Genomic DNA, 18,362 nt, shown 5'->3' on the forward strand with positions numbered 1-18,362 from the left:
TTAAAAATTAAAAGTGTCACTATTAAATTGCTTATAAATAAACACCGGATGACGTCATCATGACGTCATCATTACACAATGTTGTTTGAATGAGGGTCTTTGCTTGGACAAAGATTAGTGTAAATGAATTACTGGCAAAGAGTTGAAAATGCCCTCTGAAAATCGGCATTTTAAAAAAAAAAATTGTGTACAAAGTCTATGGGAAAAATTAAATATTCAAAATTCTATAATAAATCACGTGATGACGTCAGCATGACAAAAAGTTTCGGCATGCATCCTCAGATGATGTTTAATAACTATGCTGAGTTTAAAGTTGATCGGATTTAAAATAATTGCCGAAGTGGCTTGTAGAATAAAAACGTGTACAAAACCTATGGGAAAAGTGGAAAAAGAAAAAAAAAAAAAAAAAAAAAAAAAAAAAAAAAAAGGAAAAAAAAAAACTTTAACGAAAACAATAGCTGTTCCCAATTGAAATTGGGAACAGCTAAAAAAAACTTTAACGAAAACAATAGCTGTTCCCAATTGAAATTGGGAATAGCTAACTAGAGGTTCGCGTTTGTTGTTACAAACGCAGAGTGGTCGGGTAGACAACCATTTCATTAGACATTGTCCAATTAAGTTATGAATACGTTTAAACTTTATGTCAGAAAAAAAGGACCAAGAACTTCAACATTTCCAGTACCAATTATTTTTTTACAAAAAGAATGCGTCTTTTAAGGTGTGATAAATTTCAGTAAACATTTTGAGTACAAGTTATTTCCGGTTTGATGGCGTCATCAGTCAAAACAGGGAAGGGAGGACACTTGTTTATCATTAAGTAAAAATAACGCATGGAAATATGGAAATTAAGTGTATGTAATAATAACAGCTAACTTCCAGTTTGATGACGTCACAGTATTTGGAAGCAAAAGGTCAATATAAAGTGTAACAGATGTCATTTTTTTACGGGGGGGGGCAAAAAACAAAGTCATGAGACAGGGATCAAATGATGGATTTAACTTAACACATAAAATGGTCATTGTTGAATTCTCCCTACAGTAACTTCCGGTCTGATGACGTCATGATTATGAAACCTTGCAAATTCATTTGTGGTTGCTCACGGGATATATAGGGGCAAATATATCATCAAAATTTGATTGAGGGTTTTAACATTTTAAAAGATTAAACTGTTTTCCATGTACCGCTGGAGGGCGCCCTTTCGTGGATGACGTCAAAATAATGTTTTTGTGATTGGCATTCCTCACTTAACACTTCCATAATGTATTTGTCTGTACGAAAATGCTTCCGTTTTAGAGTTAGATTCAGTTTCTATTGCACTTCCGGTAACACCGGAAGTAAAGGTCAAGCAGTTTTGTGCCCGGGAATAATAAATGTTGCTCAAGGCACCGTCTACAACCTCACGAAAAAACGAACACGATATCCTATTTAGTTCAAGAGATATAGGTCAAAGTATTTTGTCAAATCGTGCAATCAAATCGCTTGTAATTTGATACCTGATGACGTCATGATGACGTAACGACAGTTATAACATCTTCGTAACATGGTACAAGTTCACAGTAGGTTTTATGATCATACCGTAAACCGTGTGGAAGAAATTGTGTTTTGTTTTGATTTCAGGCTAAAGTCTTCATTTTCAATTCACGTAACTTTGACCTTCCGGTGGACCCGGAAGTAAAGGTCAAGCGAGTTCACGTACATGACAAAAAGTGTTGATCACCTAATGGTCTATCTGATTACAAAGTTGGAACATATTTGATCATTTTGTTTAAGAGTTATAGGTGAAAGTATTTGGCCCTTTTTTCCTCTAAAATCGCCTGTAATTTGACAACCGATGACGTAATCGTGACGTCAGAGTAATATGCACCACTTCGGATGAGGGTCGATATATATTGAAAGTTACAAGTTCATACCATATACCGTTTAAGAGAAAACCCGCGGAGAAGTATTGTCCGGAAAAAAAAGAAAGAAAGAAAGAAAGAAAGAAAGAAAGAAAGATTAATCGTAACAGATCCAAAGAGTGGTCGGGTTGTGCCCGACCACTCAAAGAAAGAAAGATTAATCGTAACAGATCCAAAGAGTGGTCGGGTTGTGCCCGACCACTCAATAAGTGACTGCAACGAACTCAGTTGTATATCACTGTAGTGTGCATAATGAACAAAATAAAATGCAATACTAGAGTTTCGCGTTTGTTTAGTTACAAACGCAGAGTGGTCGGGCGGACAGCCTTTTCATTATACACTGCCCAGTTAAGTTAAGAATATATGTTTATGTAGAAAAAAGGATCAGGACATTAAAACCCTTCAAGTACAATCAATGTTTCAAAAAGGTATCTTTAACGGTGTAATAAATTTCAGTAAACATTCTATGTGCACAAAAAGTTATTTTTGGTTTAATGACGTCATCAGTCAAAAATGGTGAATGAATACTGATAAAGTTCGGAGAGGATAATTTCTCATTGTAAAGTTAAAATAACGTATGAAAATATGGGAAATATAATTGTTTGTATTAATAACACCTAACTTCTGGTTTGATGACGTATTGATAACACCTAACTTCCGGTTTGATGACATCACAGCATTAGAGATCCAAAGGTGGACATTGTAATGGATATCATTATGTGGACTTCGGAAATATGACAGGGATCAAATGATAGAATTAAATTAAAACTATGATCTTTTTCAAATTCTCCTTAAGGCAACTTCCGGTCTGATGACGTCATGAATTTGAAACCTTGCCAAGTTATCTGTGGTTAATCAGAGAATGTCAAGGGGCGATTTGATAAAATTTGGACGGATGGTTTTACAATTAAAGAAGGGAAACTCTATTTTATGTGCCGATAGGGGGCGCCCTTTCGGATGATGACGTCATCACATTGTTTTTTGCATCTTGCATTCCTCACTAAACACTTTCATAATATATATGTCTGTAGTAAAATGCTTCCGCTTTTGAGTTATATTCAGTTTTTATTGCACTTCCGGTAACACCGGAAGTAAAGGTCAAGCAGTTTTGCGTCCGGGAACACGAAATGTTTCTCACGGAATTTAGTTCACAAGATATAAAGCAAACTATTTTGTCAAAATTTGCCCTTAAATTGCTTGTAATTTGATACCTGATGACGTCATGATGACGTAACAAAATTTATAACATCTTCGTAACACGGTACAAGTTCACACAAGGTTTTGTGATCATACCGTGAACCGTTTGGAAGAAATGTTGCCTTGTTTTGATGTCAGGCTAACGTCTTCATTTGGAATTCACCTAACTTTGACCTTCCGGTAGACCCGGAAGTAAAGGTCAAGCGAGTTCACGTACACGACAAAAACTGTTAAGCGTTTAATGGTCTATCTGATTGCAGAATACAAACATCATTGAATATTTAGTTCAAGAGTTATAGGTGAAAGTAATTGGTCACTTTTTCAGATAAAATCACTTGTAATTTGACACCTGATGACGTAATCATGACGTCAGAGTAATATGCACCACTAGGGATGAGGGTCGATATATATTGAAAGTTACAAGTTCATACCATATACCGTTTAAGAGAAAACCCGCGGAGAAGTATTGTCCGGAAAAAAAAGAAAGAAAGAAAGAAAGAAAGATTAATCGTAACAGATCCAAAGAGTGGTCGGGTTGTGCCCGACCACTCAATTAGTGATAGTAACTGCAACGAACTCGGTTGCATATCACTGCAGTGTGCAGTATAAAAATGCAATATAAGTGATAGTGACTGCAACGAACTCGGTCACCCCCACACCCGGTCATTATCACGCAGTGAAGACCGGCTCCTCACACTGTTATTCCCTTATTAACGGAGCTATCTGCACATGCTGCGGACGAGTTTATGTGTGACGAAAGCAGCGTGTTTTATTGGGAGGGGGGAAATAATGCAGGCACTATACATTTTTTGTAGGGGGCCGCCATCGGTGATTAGTTTAGTCAAACTATACCTTTTTTGAGAGGGAGAAGTGTTTTATGCAAGAAACGACCGGTACGACCAGACTAAGTTCAGGGAATGGATGGATATTTATAAATTGCCGACGTGAATCAAAATAGATTTAAGAGAGATTAAGAGATTTTTTGCTAAGATCTTCCCGCCATGGAATATTTTATTTAGCTTTCGTGCATTTAATTAAAAAAAATGTTTCTATTAATAGGGTAGCAAACCCTATGTATACCTTCTTGACAAAAAGCAATTTTACAAAATACTCAATTTATGAAATTGGATGATTTCTGTTCAAGCTTATGCACGCGCGTTATGCTCGGAGATTATAGGGTACCGTACGAGAGCCCAATGAAATTCGGAAATTATTGATTTGATATATCTTACTGAAAGCGCCCCCAGCAGTGTAACTACATGTACTAGGCAAGGCTCATCTCTTCCCGCTCGAGGCTTGTTTCCCCCCACTCCCTCTCAATGTGCCCCTCCCCTCAATGTGCCACCTACTGAGTATTTCGAAAAGTCAACAATAAACTGTTGAAATTGAAAACGCATTGAGTTCCCCCTTCAAAACATGAGGCCCCACTAATAATTCATGCGTTTCAAATGCCTTATATGTTTATTCATGACCCGAGAGAAAGCCTTGATTTTATAAGTGATCCGTTCGCTGACGCTAAGCATTGAGTTTATAGGAATAACAAGTTTGAGGCAAAGAAGACCCACAGCAATGGTGGTTGTTACGCTACAGTGCCAGCATCATTTTAATTTAAACCAATCATAGGCAAAGTTAATCGAAATCTTATGTTATAATCATTAGATGTGAATATTATAATTAGGTGTGGAATAGTCTGGCACGTTCAGAATTTTGAATATCACGTGGAATCGACTCTGAAAAAAATGATCTTCGAAAGCCACAATCAATTAAAATCGCAATCCTGCCTGTATTATAAGCTAAAAAATACAAAGTGGACAAGCGAAATTTTGTGCGACTGAGAACTGATTTTTCGAGAACACTGAGAATATTTTCCCAGTGAGGAGCTAAACATGTAGCACACTTCGAAAAAAACCTCTACAATCACAATGATACAAACCATTACTAATTCAGAATACCGTATGTATTCGTAGTTTATAATGATATAAACTCAGGATGTAGGCCTACAGTTCAAAACAAGTTGAAAGTAGACCATTAGAACTAGTTTGACAACCGCTTGACTATTGTCTGATTGACTCGAACTGCTACTCCTTCCAAAGTCCATAGGCTGTTGTAAGTGGTGGTAAAAATGCAATACTGACTTTAATGGGCTGGTCTACTTCTCTTGTTCAACAACGATTCTACCTTGATAAATAATATAGCGGTTGAGAAATAAGGTATGGCAATCAGCGAAGACAATATTCATTGAGGACAGATTCCAGACGATGTAATGGCGGGACCGGAAGCCAGCCTATCTCTCCGTTCACGTTTGTACAGCACCCTTTGTAGTTCACGCGCTGAGCCGATTGTTTGTAATGTATACATTGTATATATCCCAATCTATTACAGCCCTTTCTCTAACCTTTCCAAAGAAATAAAGTCAGTTAAATAATCCTACTTTTTGTGGTGTACCACTTAAATCCATTTGACGGTGATTCACTGATTTAGTTGTCATTGTTTTCCACCCAGAAAGTGATTTACTACAATGATAGATTAACCCTTGATAAGAAAGGTGAAATTAAACACAAGTCATGCATAATTCAAATCCCTCAACCAAAAGGATTAACAAGAAGCCTCTGTACTGATGACATCACACTTTGTTTACATGTGCACTTTCGTACGGAGCCAGTGTCCCACGGTCCACTTATAGGCACCATAGGCAAGCACACACGCAACTAAAGTGTGACGTCATCAGTGCAGAGGCTTTTTGAAGTAAACTGCTGGCACATCGAGATCTGTGAAAAGGTGACGAAAAGAAAGACACTTAGTTCTGTTAGCACGTAAAACATATAGATATACTGATAAATAAACATTTTATGATACCAAACATACAGAATAGTTAGGACCTGCCAAAAAAACCCAAGAATCAGCCAAGAATAGCACATTTCTTGTTGCTTTCCCAGTATTGGTGGATTGGCCTGCTGCAGATCGCGAGATTGATTTTGCCCCTGATTTCGAATGATTCCATCTGATTGATAAAAAAAGGCTTCTTATCTTCATAAAAACAAAACGTCTTTCCCGATGATTTGATGTGTCTCGGCTAGTACTTGAGTTTTCGAGTTTCAAAATGCTCTTATTTTAACCAGAATTAATATCCTTGGCTGAAATTCGGACTGAATATCCCTTTTCTAAAACTCTTCCATTTGCGACGGATCTACATACCTTGGACATTCCTAGTTTTTGAGTAAAATCCGTATAACTATTTCGAGATAACCTTGTGGAGACGTATTCATCTAGAAATTTCCCCGTGGAGACGTATACAATCTTTTGTTCCCTATTGTGTGCATGTCTCCACAGGGCACGATGTATCAGATCTTTACTACACGAGAACAAAGAAATGTATCCACAAGGATACAAATTCCAGTATGTATGGTTAAAAATGTCTGTTTAAAATCGTTCACTATGTGGAGGGTTTTCGAAACAATTACGCAAAGACGTAGAATCGTAACTTACATCTTTTCACTGGGTTTTCATCGATATAAAATACCTTCGAGGATTTTTAAAGTAAAATAGCACAAGTGAAGATTTCTGACCGCAGAGTAGTTCCTTCCGTTTAACATGACAACCAGGTATTGCAAGTATGCCAAAGTGTCTTTGAAGGAAATTACTCACTGAGACATTAAAATTGCATAAATTGTTAAAGAGAAAAAAAGAGTATTACAGTTTATAACATGTGGATATTTAACATAAAAGACAACAATATTTAACCTTAATATTCACCATTAACGGTCACCGAAAATACTGAACATGATGTCCAACTAAAAGCTTCTACATACCTCCAAGTAAAGCATCCTATGCTTCACGTTCGAGGCTTTCGAAAACTTGCTCTTTCGTGTGATCTACTTGAGCCAAGACTGGTTAAATGGAAGGAAACAAGACAACAATTTACGCGTGAAAATTATAACAAACACATCAAACATATTAGATATAGAAATTGACAACATATATTTATCCTTTGTTGTTTGGTAATAATAATGTAAAGCGCTTTGATATTAGTTAGAAGCACTGTAATATAAGAACACGTTTTATTATTTATTATTATTATTATTTTCCCACTGTATGCTATAAAAGGGCGACAGATTTTGCTAACTGCGTCCACAATAAGGCGACACACCTTATTAAGGCGACATATAACTGTCGCCCTTTTATGGTTACGACCCTTAGGACAAGGAATTTTATTGTCGCATACCATCTAGATCGCAAATAGGCTAGATCAATTTCTCGTGGTCCAATTAGTAAAAATACCGAATTTCGTGGGAAAAGGATAAGGTAAACTTGCATGGTTAGGTGACAGTGTAGGTTTGTGCACAAGTCTAAGGGAAAGTCGCCCTATTGTAGCAAAAAGAGTAACAATAACAAGTATAACCTTTAGGAGACACTAAAGGTCATAAGTTATACCTTTGGGAGATATGTCGAATTAGGGAGACATTTCAATGTGTCCCTAATTATGCATCATCTACTTAAAGGGAATGTACATCATTGGCTTTCGCTGTAATTCTCAGAAATGAACTAGTTGAGGGGTTAGTATAATAGAACAAAATATTGTTACACTGACTTGTTTGAAGTTTTGTGTCCGAAAATGCTGGAAAAACCAAGAAAAACAAAAAATGTTCAAGTAGTCTGGTTCCCTGACTCCACTAAACATGAAATGGATCAATTTATAGATGCCGGAAAATTGTATGGTAAGGGAACAAGTCCAGCTGGCCAGCACCCGTTCATGAACATGTAACTAATAGCAAACACAATTTGGACTGAAACAAATGGTAAATTTGGAGCAGTAGTTGAAAAATAGTTGGGTTTTTCCAACGGTGGTCGGCCGACCACCGTTGGAAATGTATACAAGGTAAACATTAAAAACTTGGTAGTTTTATTTTTCGATGTCTGCAAATGTTGTATTTTCCCTTTAAAGGCAACATTTTAGTGTCGCAAATAGGCTAGATCGATTTATCGTGTCCAATTAGTAAAAATACTGAAATTCGTGGGGGTTGGATAAGGTAAAATTGGGGTTAGGGGTCATTAAAGTTGAGAAAAAAGGTGTGTACAAGCCTACGGGAATGTCTCCCTAATACCCAATTATAGGTAAAATAATAATTATGTTACTTTTATATAACTAATTATACCACTAGCGAGACACCTTATCGTTATTTTTCCGATAAGAGGGACACACCTGCTTTTAGGGTGACACATAAAGTTCTGTCTCCCTAATGGCACAGCCCCCCCCCCCCCTTTAGAGGCAAAATGTCACCGTCGCAATTAGGTTATATTTGTTGCTCGTGGTTTAATTAGTAAAAAGACCCAATTCGTGGAAAAAAAGGACAAGGGAAAACTGGGTTAGGGCACATTTAAGTTGGAAAAAATTGTGCACAAGTCTATGAGAAAGTGTCCTTCATGACCCATTTCCCGTTATTATTTCGCTATTATAGTCCAGTCTGTCCAGATGGGGCTTTGTGCTTCACTTGAACTGGGACATTTACATTTTAAATTGTAATACGTTATTGTAAATATTCCGGCGATTCGGCGTATGGCCGGCCGCGACAGAATATTAATAAACCATTCAATTCAACTCCTTAGCTGCAAATATAGTGCTTTTAGTCAATGAATATGTAACGTCATTAAGCCCAGTGTTTATCAAACCCAACAAGCGTGACCACTAATCATGAAATCCCTTAATTATACAGGGCCGACCACAAATGCCGGCTTTTGGTACTAAAATGCCCCATCCAACCTGCTTCTTTTGTTCGCTATAACCTGGGTGGAGTGAGCTGAAAATGACCCCGCACTGGAGGAGAATATTCATAAAAGCGTCGTTGTTTGTACCATGCATACAAACAACATCCGATTAAAAAAACCTCTAGGTTTACCTGCATACATACAACGTCCGATTACAAAACCTCGAGGTTTACCTAACAAAATAGGTACCGCAAGGTTTATTGAGGTTAACCTTGAGGCACCGCATGTTTAATTTTGAATTTACCCCTAATCTATGAAGCCAGGATTCTTGTGGCAATATTCCCGCTGGCATTTTTCACTATAATTGGTCTGGAGAGTGAGATGTCTTTTGTATTTTCCTCCTTGGGAATCAATATTGCTTCTCCAACTCTCCAGTTCAAAGGCACATCTGGAGTCCTCATATACTGACAATAACCTCATGAAGCAGCTGTGTGGGTGCAGCTGTGTGGTCACATCTTGCAGACGGGTATGGATTTTGTTGGTTCGTGGAGAAGTCTTGTTTCTTCGCTTTTAAAGATAAGTATTCAATTCCTTAGGTCTATATATTGTTGGTTTGTTATTGATTGTTTCTTTTGTCTTGTTGATAGCATGTTCCTCATCGGGTGATACTTGTGATAGCTTTTCTTGTCTCTGACGGTTTTGACGGTAAATCGTGACAAGATTAACCCAATTCCAACAATTTCAATCTTGTGGACTTTCAAACATCAACATTTAGGTTGGGGTCTTCCCCTTATTACAGCCAGACAAAAAATACGCAATATATTAATTGAGGTTGGGTCACTCCGCTAATAATACACGACAATATTGTCTAACAATTAAATATTCGTGATACTTTTCAATCAATCTATCATTGTAGTAAATCACTCGTAAAAGACAACTGTCTGGGTGAAAAAATGACAACTAAACAATGGGTCAAATTCGTTTACGTGAACAAGAAAATAAAGTTGCACATACCTTCGAGGGGCTTGCCTTCATCTACATGTATTACTTTACGATCAAATTCACGGTCACCGTGAAATTCTGGAGTCTGTTGATCTTGATTGTGATGAGGCGACACTAAAATGGCAGTAAAATCAATACGATTAGCTAGTGGAAAATGGTACCGACATTAAGGTATATGAAACTAGTCAGTCTACGGGTCAAAGACGTTCACGCAAAAAAATTAAAGCGAAGTTAATGTCACACAAATTGACCGCAGCATAACCGATAATATAAAAAAAACACGACCGTAAATGCTCCACACTAACAATCAATAGCTGTTACATTATCGGTCCTAACCGATATGTAACAAAAATGTACTGAAAGTGTAGACAATTTATAACACTTTCAGTCAATTTGTGTTATAGGTCTATTATCGGTTAGTGATATCGGTCAATTTGTGTGGCATTACCGGTTGGTGTTACGTTATCCGTTAGTTACTACGTTATCAGTTGTATTAACACGCTCTTTAAGTTTACACGAACCTCTAAATGAAGCGTCCTCTGCATCACTGTCACGATCGTCATCATCCTGTTCCTGATGGTTTGGACCGGTAAATTCGTGAGTTATACCTGTTCGAAGGGACCGGTGTTCTCCACGAGTAAGATATTGGGGTTTATGATGGAGTTCCTTGGAATAGGCTAGGCCCAAACACACAAGGAGAACCACAGCGTTGAATGTCTTCATCTTGCCGAAATGCTTGACATAAAAAAAAGAAATTAAAAGAGGTTCCTTTTTTCAATGGAGACGTTACTACGGCAGTGCTCGGCAGACAACAAAATACATCTACAACACTGACTCCTCAATGTGCAGGGTTTGCCAAATAAGGTAATCCTTATACAAATTGTAGAAAGTATTTTCATTTTAAAGGTTAGTTCATAAGCTTTTAATTTAATTGCACCTCTTTAGACAAAGATAACTGACCACCATTGACTGCAGAGCAAAGGTCCAAACCCTTTTCCCTTTTCCCGGAACAGTGCGTTAAAAGGGCTGTGATTTGGAGATGGTGTTGCATAAAATGGCACCTGTGTTGTCCATAAATTATTAATCATTCCAAAGCTTTTCTGTTTCATCACAAACTAGCAATGGCATATCACAAATCTGTAAAAAATAGCTAGTAATAGGCAGAGCCAAAGTAATGCCAAGTTGGGCAAACGCCAAAGCTATTTAGTTTTGAGTACACTTCTGTTTTAGTTGGTCGTTATTTTAATGAGTAAACAAAATATCTTTGAAATGATTGATTTATTAAATCATGGAACATGATACGCCATTTTACTTTTAACATGTCTCTCTTCTCACACTCAACACTTATTAAATCCACTGCAACTACGCACTTTCTTTTGGAAAGCCCGATTTGCCAATGATTCAGGTAAACTTGGATAAAAGTAGAAGTTTGGCTTTCTGGTGATAATCAAAATCCCTGGAAAGATCGATCGTTCACGGACAACATGATTATGTACCATTCTATACAACAATGCACTGTTCACGGTGACAGCGCATTCTCCCGACAGCTTTGAATCAATCAGCACATATTCGGCAAACTTGGAAAAAGAGGTTTATTTGCCTTTGTGTCGCAATCAAAGGCGCTCAGTCATCAAGTGAAAGCTGCATCTATTGAACTACTCACGAAATTCTCCAGAGCGAAATAATGGACAAGAAGTTTTAGAGTGAGAATCACTTCTAGAGGTAAAGTCCTGAATGAATTCTTTTCTTCCACAATTTACTACCATATCTTGTCCTATTGTTTTTTAAAGAGATATCACACAATCGAATCTACATTTAGGCAATACTTTTCCAGTGACCCAAGTTGTCCTTCAGTCAGTCGTCATACGTAATAAACATATGTTATGGAATCTGCTGTCTGAAACGTCCAACACCAACATGCCATAATGATACAGTGTGCGAGATAATTTCAAGATTTCGGTACGGCACTTTATTGAAGTGTACCTGAGATATTTTACAAATTTGGGGTCTAAAATATGATATACTTTTTAGCCCCGTTATCACTCCAGTAAGATAAGAAATGTCTTCAAACGAGCTTTTATTTAGGGAAGTAGTTTACTACTCATAATAATGGGTGACGACTGTTTAAAGAACTGCATCCGGAATTTAAAAACAAATTAACAATCCGACCGCGAGTTGGTACATGACTGGTCACGTAGGTCGAACGTGGCACAGGCTGGGTTTGTTTGGGACATAATTCGAGAGTTGCTTTATTATTTTACCAACGGCACCTTTTCAGAAGCCCTATTTTGCTTGTGAAAACTATAATTCTGCTCACGAGTATCAAGTCTAAAGCGAGAGACAAATACTTGTTTGCGTAAGAACGAAATGTAATTTATATAGCACTTACTTGTCAGTTGAGAAGCAGTAAGGAATGCTGAATGTTTTTCTTAATTTCTCAGCTGGTCGTCTCTGATAGATGCAACAGAGCATCACGCGCAGCACTTTTATAGGCCTGACCTCCAATGGAAACGGGGCATGCGCAAATGTCGATGACGTTGACAACTGGATAACCAAGATAGTGTTATAACAAATACCTTTTTAACCATTCATAAGATGGAATTTTGAAATTAGGTTTTGCCTTTCATCGACGTTTAAACACTGTAATCACCGGAGCGATTTTTTTCACTCGGGAGGTAACACACTGAGTATACAGTATTTATACGTCGATGAAGGGCAAAACCTAATTTGATATACCTTTTTACCGAAATAAACAGTTGAAATGCTCACAATTGTGTGACCTTTCCTCCAGCAATATGTCCAGACTTTTTTTGTTCATTTTCAGAAGCCATGTTTTAAATTATGCGTGGTATCCTAACTGTTTCTTTAATTGTTTTTGTTGCAATCACCCTAGCAAAGGTTGGATGACGTGTCCATTGCACTACAACTGACGTCCAGGGTTAAGTTCTGCTGTTATAGCGAAAGAAAATGAAAGCCAATCATTGGCTCACGTGATGCTGGATCAATGCTGGTTCAGGGGCCATTTCTAATCGCTTGTTCTTGAAGTCGGTATCTTTTATCTTTTGCATTGAATGGTGTATTAACATTCTGTCCCGGCCATTAGCCGAAGTACGGGAATATTTACAATTAAAAACATTGAAATTTAAAATGTAATATTCCCACTTACAGAGAAGCACAAAGCCCCGTTGGACAGACAGGATTATACCGATCGTCCATCTGGTTTACTGGAGTTTTATGACGATGCATATTTATTGACTAAAAACACTGTGTTTTCAATTAGGCCTTAAATCCAGCTTAAGAGTTGAATCAAACTTGAATTGAATGGTTTACTAATATTCTGTAGCAGCCGTATGCCGAATTGCGGAATTATTTACAATAACAACTTTACCATTTAAAAGTGTATTCCTTTGAAACAATTAACATAACATTACAACAACAAAAACCACACAAATATACACTTTGATAAAAGCAGACGACATATTACAAAAGTACTACTTGTATTATCCTTAGGTTTCTTTTGGAGCGCCTGGAATTACATTAATCACTCTTTGATTAACTGAGCGTTTCAATTTTTGTGTTCTCATTGGTTATCCAGTTGTCACGGTTATGGCGACAATTGCATGCGCATGCCCCTTTTACCAGGGCCATGTGAAATTACAGATGATGATTTTATGCACCATTAGAGAAGATCAGCTTAGAAAACAAGAGAAAACATTCCATACCACATCTCTCCTCTTTCGTAACACTGTTCAATCAAATATATTTCCATTTTAAGGATGTCACCGAAGTTTTTTTTTATTTTTTAAGCTTGGAAGTACAAACAAAGAGGGACAGTATGGGTGGCAGGTAAATACACAGATGAATGGTTGTTTGTGGGTAGGCTGACACCACGATATGAGGAAGGCTTTTTTATTTTTATTATTAGGCAAATTAGGACTAAGTTATGGGGACATTCTGCTGTCACGATAGCGTCTTCGGTCCCCACAAAATACCTCGTACAGATAAGTGTATGTCCCCAAAATTACAGAAGAAAGTGTGGGTTGGTTTATATCATTCAGACTGAGTTCTTGGGACAATTGAGTTTGTGCGATTTCAATGGGCCCCAGGACCTGCATACCGCTTAATGAGGAACTGGTAAGCTGTCTTTATAATGGAATAAATGTGTGTTTGGCCGATTTTAAACACTATGTTTAAGACCAGCTTTGAGTCTCGACGCTCATAATGACCAAATGTTTCCGTCGAAAAGGCAAAACAAGTCAAACATTTAAAGTTTCCACAATTTATTAGTTAAACAATTTTACCTCATGTTTTTCCAAAAAAATAACCTTTAGCAATGTTATGGTATGTCTCTCTCGCGAGTAGTCGTAGACAACTCCCTTACATCGAGATTGGCGCGCACGTTGCGCATACTGCGCGATGTAGCTGCGCGCTGCGCCGTTGCAGTTTGAATAATACAAGTCGTATTTCTTGGGTTAGTGCACAAAATTGTGCAATAAACGATTAGATCACTAAATTGTCTCGGTCACATTATATGTTTGTCGTTAGGCGAGTTCTCATGAAATTTAATTTCCGAATGTGACACATCGGGAAAAATTACTGGATAAAATGTCAATATAATACATCTGGTATTTTTTAAGTAATTGCCCGAAAAAAAAACCATTTTTTTTTGTTCAATAATGCTTGTGAGGCATGTTGACGCTTTGTCAGTAGCGGTGGCCACAGTGGATCGCCCTCTTTTGACAGAAAATCATAGTAGACCGCCAGTACGTTGTCTCCGTGCGAGAAAAAAAAGACAGAAAAGTTGACAAAAGTGAACGGTTAAAATGCCCTTGCGAAATAGTGAAACAAAGGAACTTCAAATTCAGTAAACTGGCTTCTTCTTCGGTTATCTTCCTTTGCAAAATTAAGTGTTGCGTTTGTTCCAAAAGCGACATTGATTTGGATCGTTTTTTTCGAGTTAAAAACATTATATATTATTGTTTAGGTCATTTTGTTTCAAATGTTTGACGGTTTCTCCAGAAATTGAACCTCCAAATGTTACACATCAGAACTGACCACTTCACGAAATTTCAAATCAATACAAAATACTGACTTAATGGGGCAGACGGGGAAAATATTGGGGGGAATTGTGTCTAATAATTGGTTGATGATACAAGCATGGCATTTGGCAAACAGTCTGAGTATGTTTTCAGATCGATGTTCGGCTATATGGCCATCGCTCATTTGTCCATTGAAAAAATATCGGCAAAAAAGAAAGCAATTTGCAAAATGTTCGAAATGGCTGCCATTAACTGGCGTGTCTGCATGAACGTTTTTAACGGAGACGTAACGACACAATATAAAGAGCAATTTGGTGTGTATCAACTCTTTACCCACACTTGAAATAGCGCCCTCATATTGTAGTCGCCAGACTTCGAAAAGGCTAAAAAGCGAGATGCAACATATCACCATTAGTACAGACCAATTCTAATCGGTTTAAAATGAAACGTGCCCCCGACGTCTGCAGGTCACGTGCAAACATATCGTCCAATTACAATAATTTTGATCTCCCCTAATTCCACAAACTGAAACTTGGGACTAGCCGCTTTAGAGTGAAAATCACTTCAATTTAAAAGTGAATTACTCTGGGAAAAAAGTCAAGCCTGTGTCGCCAGAGTAAAAACTGAATGTACTCCATATTTGTTCATGAACACTATAAATTATTACGGAATAGTGTACACATTACCCCATACCCAAGCTGTCTCAGTCTAAATGTGCACAGGCGGACATTATTACCAGTATAATTGTCATAATTATTTTTGGTGTCAGAGCGGGGGGGGGGGGGGGGGGGAAGGTTCAAATTATTTTAATAGATTTAATGAAAAAAACATTCAGTCAGAGCTGGGGTGGGGGCATTGCTCCCCCCGCCCCCCCCCCCCCCCCCTCCTTGGATCCACGCCTGCCCCGGGTAGTTATCAGCATCTAAACTCCAGCCAGTCTTAAACATAGTGTTTAACAACCCCAAGCACACATTTATTTCCTTATAATGTAATTGGATATGTAAAAGAATTGTAGAGATATGCATGAATGGGGGGGGGGGGGAGGGGACTATCCCTGAATTAAGGAGACGCATGTCAGAACACCTGGTTTCCAGATTCCACAGTTTTATTACCCTCCAATTACACAATTACACAACAGTGCGGACAAAATGCAGAAGCACGATAGCAAAGGACAAAACCCAATAACGCCTGCAACGACAGAGACAGACGTTATGTGACATGTTCTGTTAATCAGAGCGTTCCACTTAAATTAATTACATTCAATGGTAATTCATCCAATTATATTATAAGTATAAGGAGTGACAATCATCATAGTTTCTGCTTACCCAACAATAGTGCCGCAGTACACGCGCGGTTTGCATGTAGTCTACGCAGGCCTGCTCAAATATGAAACACTGCATTTCTCACACAATCTGTCAAAACAATACACATTTTGAAACGGCACAGCAGAACAATACACCGTGTACAATTTTTACTAACATTTCCCAAAAACTCAGTTCAAAGTTACACAAAATATTATTTCTAGCAAGTTGCGCCCTAAACGCACATCGCGACTGCGGTGGAGACTAAACTATCGTGCTGAATACAAAGTGCAGGTCAAAGGTCACCACGAGGAACCGTAACTTGTGACAGCACTTGCACTGCACGTGTCCACCCATACTTGAAGTTAATGCACTTCGCGTCAATAATGCATCTCTCTAGCACTATCAAAAGGTGAGTTGGCAAGCACACAAAACACTGCCGTTCATGAAAATAAGGCAAGATAATATCAGGGACATACCACTAACCAGTCAGCAATCGTCTCAATTGTCCTCTCAATAAGTCAACTCCAACAACAGAAGGAGATTTCTGCCCAAAATACAGACTTTTTTGCGTATACTAGCGGAGCGTGACTGGCCAGTTTGCGCAGTGAACACATGCGTGCCCTATCACAATGGGTTCGTAAAGTACGCCCTCATTGTTAGCTAGATTTTAATGCAACTACAGGACACATCGTACCCCAAATCATTAAAGGGTTACTGCGTCCTGAAATCCCCGAAAATTGTATGTTTTGGATTGTTTACTTATCCTATTTCAAACATCTGGTTGAAAGGAAACCAACCTAATATCTTGCCGTTCCCGAGAAAAGACGACAAAAAACACATGATTGTTTACATTGCGCACGACGGAGTATGATACGTGTTTCCTGTCGTTTTCTTTCAATGTACGATATACGTTGTGTGTGTCTATAGTATTACACACGTACAGCACCGTGCTCACGAACAGCGGTGACCAATCACCAATGCACAATATGTGATTTCTTACACGTCCGCAAAAGGAATACTTCAAAAGCACCCATTCGTTAAAGGATATAGTTTTATGGGTGACTATATCCTACTTTTTAAATTTTCTTTCCGATTAAAGGTAATGTACAACGTTTGCTTTTGCTGTAAATTTCAGAAATGGATGGATTTAGCTTGTTATTGCAAATATTGTTACATTGGCCAAGAACCAAGAAAACAATGGGTTCTTGTAGTCTGGTTCCCTGACCCTACTACAGCTTCCGAGATCCGAGAGAGCTTCTTTTTTATGTTATATTAATTGTTTCAACAGAATAGACTTTGCTCAGCTTGTAATATTTTTATTGTAAATATTTCGACAATTCGATGTATTGCCGCAACAGAATATAAACATACCATTCAATTCAAATGTAATTCAACTTTTCAGCAGAATGTAGTTGCAAATGTAATGCATTTATTTAAAAAAATAACTCAAGTAAAACAGAGGGACGATCGATATAATCCTGTCGGTCCAACTGGGGCTTTGTACTTCTCTTGAGTTGGCAATATTAAAATTTAATGGTTTTATGGTAAATATTTTTGGGATTCGGCGTATGGCCTTGACAAAATATTAATAAACCATTCGATTCAAATGTAAATCAACTCTTCACCTGTATGTGGGTGTAAATATTATGCTTTACTCCCAAAACTCACTCCAGTAAAACAGAAGGAAGATCGGTATAATCCTGTCGGTCCAATTGGGGCTTTGTACTTCTCTTGAGCTGGCAATTTTAAATTTAAAAATTTAATGTTTTATGGTAAATATTTCCAGGATTCGGCGTGTGGCCATGACAGAATATTAATAAACCATTCAATTCAAATTGTAATTCATCTCTGCAGCCCCAACTATAATATGGAACGTCAGCCAAATGAACACCACAAGCGTGACAACGAATCATATGTAATCCCGTAATTATACAGGGCCGACAACAAATGCAGGCCGACCACAAAGTGCTCATCCAACCTGTAACTTTTGTTCGCAATAACATAGGTAGACGAGCTGAAGTTGCAGCTACCGTTAAAAATTAAACCACTTTCAAACAGTCAACACTTTCCTTACTATTACGATTTAGTCGATTGATTTTGGATAACCATTTTTTGTACGCCCTGTATATGCAAAAAAAAGTCTTGTTTATGGTAAAGATGGAGTCCTGAATAAACTTTTTCTCCCCCAATATACCACTAATTCTAGTCGTATTATTTCT

The 18,362-nt window shown here is 37.8% G+C and overlaps 1 long non-coding RNA gene across 3 annotated transcripts; it reads right to left on the reverse strand.

The window, feature by feature from the left end:
• Window positions 1-4,665: 4,665 nt before the first annotated feature.
• On the reverse strand, window positions 4,666-16,818 carry LOC119733416. Of its 3 annotated transcripts, none has more exons than XR_005271822.1 (5): window positions 16,627-16,818; window positions 10,322-10,535; window positions 9,813-9,914; window positions 6,905-6,982; window positions 4,666-5,863 (listed from the first exon to the last, which is right to left on the reverse strand). It is a non-coding gene; the product is annotated as an uncharacterized LOC119733416 (long non-coding RNA). The 3 variants fall into 3 exon arrangements; XR_005271820.1 differs by having other exon boundaries at window positions 16,620-16,818; XR_005271821.1 differs by lacking the exon at window positions 16,627-16,818 and adding an exon at window positions 12,190-12,350.
• Between the last annotated feature and the right edge of the window lie 1,544 nt (window positions 16,819-18,362).

Source organism: Patiria miniata, unplaced genomic scaffold (genome assembly GCF_015706575.1).
Source record: "Patiria miniata isolate m_02_andy unplaced genomic scaffold, ASM1570657v1 HiC_scaffold_25, whole genome shotgun sequence".
Classification (NCBI taxonomy): Eukaryota; Metazoa; Echinodermata; class Asteroidea; order Valvatida; family Asterinidae; genus Patiria; species Patiria miniata.